Source organism: Polypterus senegalus, chromosome 8 (genome assembly GCF_016835505.1).
Source record: "Polypterus senegalus isolate Bchr_013 chromosome 8, ASM1683550v1, whole genome shotgun sequence".
Taxonomy (NCBI): domain Eukaryota; kingdom Metazoa; phylum Chordata; class Cladistia; order Polypteriformes; family Polypteridae; genus Polypterus; species Polypterus senegalus.
The window spans coordinates 185,940,537-185,947,633 of NC_053161.1; the positions used below are offsets into that span (position 1 = coordinate 185,940,537).

Sequence of the window (7,097 nt, forward strand, 5' to 3'; positions counted from 1 at the left end):
AAAACAACTCCATATTTCTAAATATTTTCCCTCCCTAATTTAAACTGAACTAAAATATACACTCTCACTGAACGTGTGTAATAACATATCCAGTCAGCCAGCAATGTTGTGTAATTTTAATGATTGTACTCATCTCCTACCCTCCTAATTGAATTCTTTTCTAATATGAACTGATTCTGTCCACAGCTGTAACATCAAGTGTGAGCTCACAGTTTAAATACTCACTGAGAGTCACATATGACAGAGGCATTAGGCATCAGCAGAGGGTTTACAAAATAAACTGTCTGAACAAAGGGGGCTTGATGACGGGGGGCAGCAGCTAATCAGTACATGTCTTAACATTTACAGGCTTCACATTAAAATCTCTAGAACTGAACTTTATTGCCTTTTTCGACATCTTGAAACAACAAGTTTCAGGTTTATCAGCTTCATCTTGTGGAAGAACATGGTTTTACACAAACACACATCAAGATAAATAGTTTAATAATTAACAAAGAAATAAACTCGTATTAAACAGCAGCACCTCCCAGTATTGTGACCTTGGCACGGTGGAGGCCTTGTGTGCCTCAGTCTTCCTCAGAGCTCCACTGTCTGGAGGTTTGTGCTTCTGACAGAGCAGTTTGCTATTGGATAACTCAAAGGGGAGGGGCCAGAATAAGAACAGCCCATTATTGACCCTCATGAATATTCTAATTTAATGAAAGTTGGTCTGGCCCAGAAGACTGATGCCAGTCCTGACAGTTCACCCAAGAGTGGCACAAAGGGGTGACCCACAGCCTGGTCAGACCCTGCATGATAAAGTCACATATAGCCGTCACCAAAGGAAACTTAACTTCCACCTCACTCAGTGGCATAGCAGGTCTGGTAGCACCCGGTGCTGAGTTTAAACTTGTCACTCCCATGTCCACCAAAATATAAAATGAAATTTATTGAGAAAGCATTTTTTTTTTCAATTGGTTAAGTAAAGAGGGCATAATGTTAATTATTTTGAAAACAATTTTTTACAAATAAAAAAAAAGTAAAATGCATTTTTATTAATAAGCCAGTTTAATGTATAATGCAAGAAATCTTTTTTCTTAGTGATAGTACCTAGTGCATAACTTTATTATTATTATTATACAATTTAAAGAAAACTCAATTTTTTACAAGTTTCGTTCTCTAGGCTCTGATCCAACAAACTGTACTTTAACATGATATTTAGAATCTCTTGAGTCATCAAATTCGAAACCTTCAGCTATATATAGTATAACAAAGGGTTATTGGGTTTGTGTGCGGTGACCGATTTTTGCGCCAAATGTAACACAACAGATGTTGCAACCCCAAATTTTGAAGCCCAGCCTTCCGAAAAACCTGGCGACGTATTTGCAGCCAGATAGGAATAAATCGCCAAAAACGAGATCATTATTGAAGTCTTATGAACAGCACATCTCAAAAAATACATCAAAATTGGAACAATAAATTATGCACACGTTTAAGTTACCATACATTTCCGACATGAATTTCAAGGAAAAACCAAAGAAGTGTCAAAAAATTTGAAAAAAATATGTTTAAAAATACCGTCTTGGCGACGTTAAATAAATGCAATAACGAGCCAAATCAAGACAACGCCAATGATAATTTCTCAATACTGCCCCTTCTTGACCTCTGATTTGTCGCCAAACATTACACCAAATTGCCAATTAACCAGAATTGTGACACATGATTTTGTTGCGTGTCCCGGCTTGTATATATAGGGGCCTTAAGATAGTGGGATGGGGAGGGAGATATTGTCCGTTTGCTCGTAGAATGATCCTAAAGTAAACTTTATGATCAGTTCTAGAGCAGACAGCACCTACCCAACCCACTGTCTAAAATGTTTCCCGCCAACTATATTATTATGATGTTCGGGTTAAAAATATCATCTTGTTGCACAGAATGACTTATGGCGATGATATTATGATAATATATGATTTGTGGCAACGATGAGACAATGAGTCACAGGACCGGTTGTTTGTTTACTTGAACACCAGCACAGTTCAAATGAAACGAGACATAACACCCCCTCCCCCCATGCACCACACAATAATACTAAATCATTACAGCATCACATTGTTCACCCGCAATTTGCTGCAATTGGGGATTGTTAAAGCCCATGTAAATTATTTGACATGTTATTTTATGTAACAAAAAGGCACATTAATACAAAACCGGCAATTTTTTGTCACCCCTCAGAGCTGGTACCCGGTGCAGGCCGCACCCACCACACCCACCTTTCTATGCCACTGACCTCACCACCATATAACAGTACAAAACAAACACGAATAGAAATCATTAGGATATGGGAAGAAAACCAGAGTACCTGTAAAAGGCATGTGCCAGCTATAGACCATCATAGGGTACACTCACATTCAAGTCCACAACCACAGCAAGACAAGAGCATCTTTAGAGAAGTGGAAAAAATAAGAATAAAAGAGCAGACATGGAAACTGAATAGAGACTAAAAAAACAGGCTGAGACTCAAATTCATTCTGACAGAACTGTAAGGCAGTAACACAAACCACAAATCTCTATTAACTTCGCCCATACTCACTAACAGGCATTATTGAAACATGGGAGTTTGTCATATTTGATAGAGGTTAAATAGGAAAAAAGACACACATTTAAGTGACCCTCCTCGCAATGCATGTAACTCTCTGCTGTCTGCATTGGGTTAAGCTGTTTGAGGCCCGGTGTGTAAATCTAGGTACTGATGGCCAACATTTACCAGTTATGAACATTCAGTTTACCCTCAGGGCAAGTCACGCCATGGCAGTCCTGCAGTTTTCTGTCACTAAATCTTAGTATTCGTTCTCAGCTCGTAGTCTCTAAGACGGCCAAGGACTCCAGTGGAAGAGAAACGCGAACAAAACAAAAACAGATCAGACGAGTAAAGCCCGAGGGACTCCTCACTGCTGTTTTAACGGTCAGCAAGTCACCAACTCCCCGATCGTCTTTGAAGTGAACACCGCGGACTGACGAAGGAGAACAGAAGGCAGAAATCAAAGCGCCGTGCGTGTGTAATGGCCGTCACCTCGAGTTCGGCGATTTGAGGACACGATAATGGGAATAAATACATGGAGAGGAATGAATAGGAGACGGCGGTGTGTCCGGGTGATCTGAAGGATAAATGGGACTCGGCCACGTGAAGTGAACCGCAGATACCAATGAACACCAACGGCACGCGGGTGTTTTATATATATATATATATATAAGTAACCAATTGTACCGTAACCTAACCTTATGTAATTAAGATGTCAGATATATAAGTGGATGTATATAGCACAATAAACGGACCGAGACATAGGAAGAAAATTACTTAAATAAATAAATAAATAAATAAATAAATAAATAAAGAAAGGGCTCTCCGGGCCTTCAGTTTGAATCTGCTCTAAGGCCTTTCATAACGGGTCCGCACCAATAACCCATGTCGACAAAGAAAATGAAGTATTTTACCTTGAATGGCCGATTATTTAAAAGGAGGATTATTTTGCAGTACACACCGGTAAATCTCAAAATAGAAAAAAAATAAAAATAAAAGCAGAAGTAAGGAAACTTCATAAATCCGTTATCCAACGAGACGGCGATAATTGAAAGATGCGTTTTCTTTTGCTGAAGACAGTTTCGGTTTCACAGAAAGTTTCCTCCCTAAAAAAATGGAAAATATTCAAGGAGTGTTGCAGCTCAGAAGTGTACAGCTAAACACCGCCATCTAGCGTTCAGAAGTTCTGCTCAATGCGGCCCTTGTTCAGTTCGCGCCATCATCTCCACAGAGGCTCCTCCTTCCTTATTCTTATGTCTCTTAAGTCCCCACGGAATACGAGGCCATGCCAGTCCGCTTTCATCTTATTCCGTCTTTGGCAGCGTGTTGTGCTTCGCCCCACTAAAGGTGTAATTCTTTCAGGTCAGCTTCCACGATCCTTTTCCAGGTGGTGTAATACTTTCGGGGTGTGTTTCTGGTCCATCCAGAGGACATGACAAAGCCAATTGGCGCCTGATCTCCATCTCCACACTATGCGAGTTGGTCTCCTTATATAACTCAACATTTGAGATCTCTGGCCAGAAACTATGGAAAATCCGGTGGAGACATTAAACTGTTTGAATTAGATTTATTAATAAGATTTATTTGCAAGCCTAAAAGAAAATGGGTTTGAGTTCGTTCACAGTTGCCAATGTATAAGCGAGTAAATGTTGACTGTATTCGTCATTAATAATTAATTCATTTTGGGTAAAGTTAACAGCGTGGAGGACATCAGGAGTCAATCAGTTAATTAATTGGGGAGTCGAAGCTTTGGCTTTATTGTTAATGAAGTTCGTGTCCCCAAATCAAAGTTCTTGTAAGCACAACATTATTAATACTTGGCCGGAGCTCTTATTTATTGTCAAATGGATGTGAAAAAGGAAATGTCGCCGGATTTTCGTTAAGCATGTACGGCGTTAAAACAGATACGCGTGTTAATCCTGGCTTGTTCTCTAGCCCTGCGTTGTTTAAAGTAATGATGTGTTGTAGAAAACATCACTGTGCCACAAAATGAACAAAGGTGCGTAACATTATTTGGTCCTGTTTTCCTTTGTCATGCTGTCCGTTCAGTACACAAGTACCCAATATTTTACACATTTAAGCCCATTGCATGCATAGAAAAACAAACGATTTATGTTTAAATAAACGCATCGCCGGTTTGGAGTTGTGTGTTAAACGTTTTTACTATTCAGTGATTCCCAGATCTGTTGCTGATTTGTATTATTGATTTCCAAAAAGCAATGTGAGTAACAACGTGTGCTGCATAACTGATCACATCTGACTTTAAAACAGAATCAGCGCCATCAACTGTGTCTTCTGCAATTTTAGGAAAGTCTCGGGGTTTCTGCGTTAATGAGATAAAAAAAAAGTTGTAAAGAAACTTTGCAAATTCATCCAGAGTGAACGTAAAGATCACTCAAGTACTGAGAAGAAGGAGCAGCTGGATAAGCACATCTGGAGCCACACTTTCAAAAAAGCACCTGACTTTGTCAGCAACATCCTTTACTTGTGAATTCATCTTATCAAAGGCTGCGCTGGGGGGTAAATAAGTAATCTTCCAAACTGCAGCACAACAGAGTAAATAATTGATGTAAATATAATTATTGAAAGACTAAGCTTTTGTCGTTTCTGTATTCTTAAACCATCTTCCAGTTCCACAATCCCCCGCAGTCAATGTCACATTCAATGTTCTCTGCTTCTTAACCTGTCTTGTTACCCAAAGCATCAACACTCCGTTTCATTCAAGGCTTTACCGTCCTTCCTTTCATAGACAGAAAATAAAACACATTTCCTCTACATGTCCAATAATAATAGTAAACTGGCAAGAACGAGAAAAAGTACAAGATGGGAATATTTAAGACAAGAGCCTGGGCATCAGGATGAGAATGTGCCTTGTCACCCATTACGTGAGCTCGTCTGCCATCCCTCGGTTACACTGGCACACGTTACACTTAGGGGGCAAATGCAATGGAGAATACCGACAATGTACACCTTCAGAAGTGGAATAAATCGACTGTATAAGTAGAACATTTCAGATAAACGATGAATTTTGTTAATCATAAAGAATTCAACATAACTATTATATGTGTTGTTACTTTTTATTTATACTCACCAAACGTTACATATCTACGAAATGAACATGGGTAATATGATTATAATCATTCTCACTAAAATACACTGTCAAAATATATTAATGAGCAAATTGAGAAACATAAGCCTTTACGAAATATAAAAAAAGTGTTTGCGCTGTCATTTAGGACAGAATGTATTGTTAACGTGACACACTCTCTACTGACACGATAGTAGTATAGGGGCGTCACTATTATACATCATCAGATTTTGACAGGTGTATGTCCCGCCCCCCTGGCATTTCCGGTACCCACCTGCTGCCACCTGGTTAATGGGCATTTCCCCCCGTGCTCTGATCTCTGCCTGTTGTCGGGTGCGCGGTTTGACCGGCATCGGACCTTTTGTCAGTCGTGCGTAAGTAAATTGGTCGGCCGATCTTAGCCTTGATGCTAAACTGGGGCTGATCATCTTTGTGATCCGAGACGGACCATTGGGAGCCTGTAAGGTGTCATAAAAGTAAGTCATCAATGGGTTGGAGCAGACATCCTGCTCCTATCTGCGTGCAGCGCCCGGGGTGTGTACAGAGAGTACAGAGAGCGTGAGTGACAGACCCCGGCGAGAGGATGTACAAGAAAACTTTAGAGAGAATCCATGACACACCCAAGGAACCTGGCAGTGCATCTCAAACACACCCAGGGGCATCCCGTTACCTTGCCCACCATGTAAAAACCCATGCCCTTTATAGAGCAAGGCATATTTCAGATACCAAAAGTGTTTTAAAACAACACGTTTTATTCAATTACTCAAAAAAAAGATGCCAAAGTGTCTTAAAAACAACAAGTTTTATTGAAGCAAAATTCCAAACATAGCAAAATAAGATCAGTTTAGTAGTACATATAGACAGCAAGTGTCAAAAGGGGTGTGAATTTGATTGATGACTTTAAGCCCCGCCCCAAATATGATGGATGACATTAAGCCCCGCCCCAAATATGATTTATGAAATATGAAAATATGATTTATGCAGATATGAAACTATAAAAGTATGAAAATATAATTTATGTAAATATGAAACTATAAAAGTATGAAAATGTATTTATAAGCTATAAACTTAGGACACATGGGTTTATTTTATAAACATTAGGTTCAAAATTAATATTGTGAAATTAAATATACACTTATCTTGCAGTCATAGCTATGCTTATGTGTAACTTTCTGAAAATATTCACACCCCCGCACTTATAAACTCACGACCTCATTTTATAAACATTAGATTCAAAATTAATATTATAAAATTAAATATACACTTATCCCGCGTGCAAAGCCACGCATATGTATGACTACATAAAAATGCTATAAAATATTCACACAACCGCTCTAAGTTATAAACTAATAGTAAGAAAATAAATATACTGTAATACCCCTTCCCAGACGGATAAGTGCTAGTAAATTATCAAATAAAAGAACTAATCACTTTTCTTCTTACTTCAACAAG

General features: G+C 38.9%; 2 protein-coding genes across 2 annotated transcripts in view; one reads left to right on the forward strand and one right to left on the reverse strand.

Annotated features, from left to right (window-relative positions):
* Nucleotides 1-3,577, reverse strand: part of LOC120534762 (zinc finger protein 83-like) — a 49,603-nt gene extending 46,026 nt beyond the window's left edge. Inside the window, exon 1 of the mRNA XM_039762342.1 lies at nt 3,472-3,577. The gene's annotated coding sequence lies outside the window, so the exon portion shown is untranslated. The remainder of the gene's footprint in view (nt 1-3,471) is intronic.
* LOC120533516 (gastrula zinc finger protein XlCGF57.1-like) overlaps nt 1-7,097 on the forward strand; it is a 695,777-nt gene that overhangs the window by 480,776 nt on the left and 207,904 nt on the right. The gene's annotated exons all lie outside the window — the stretch shown is intronic.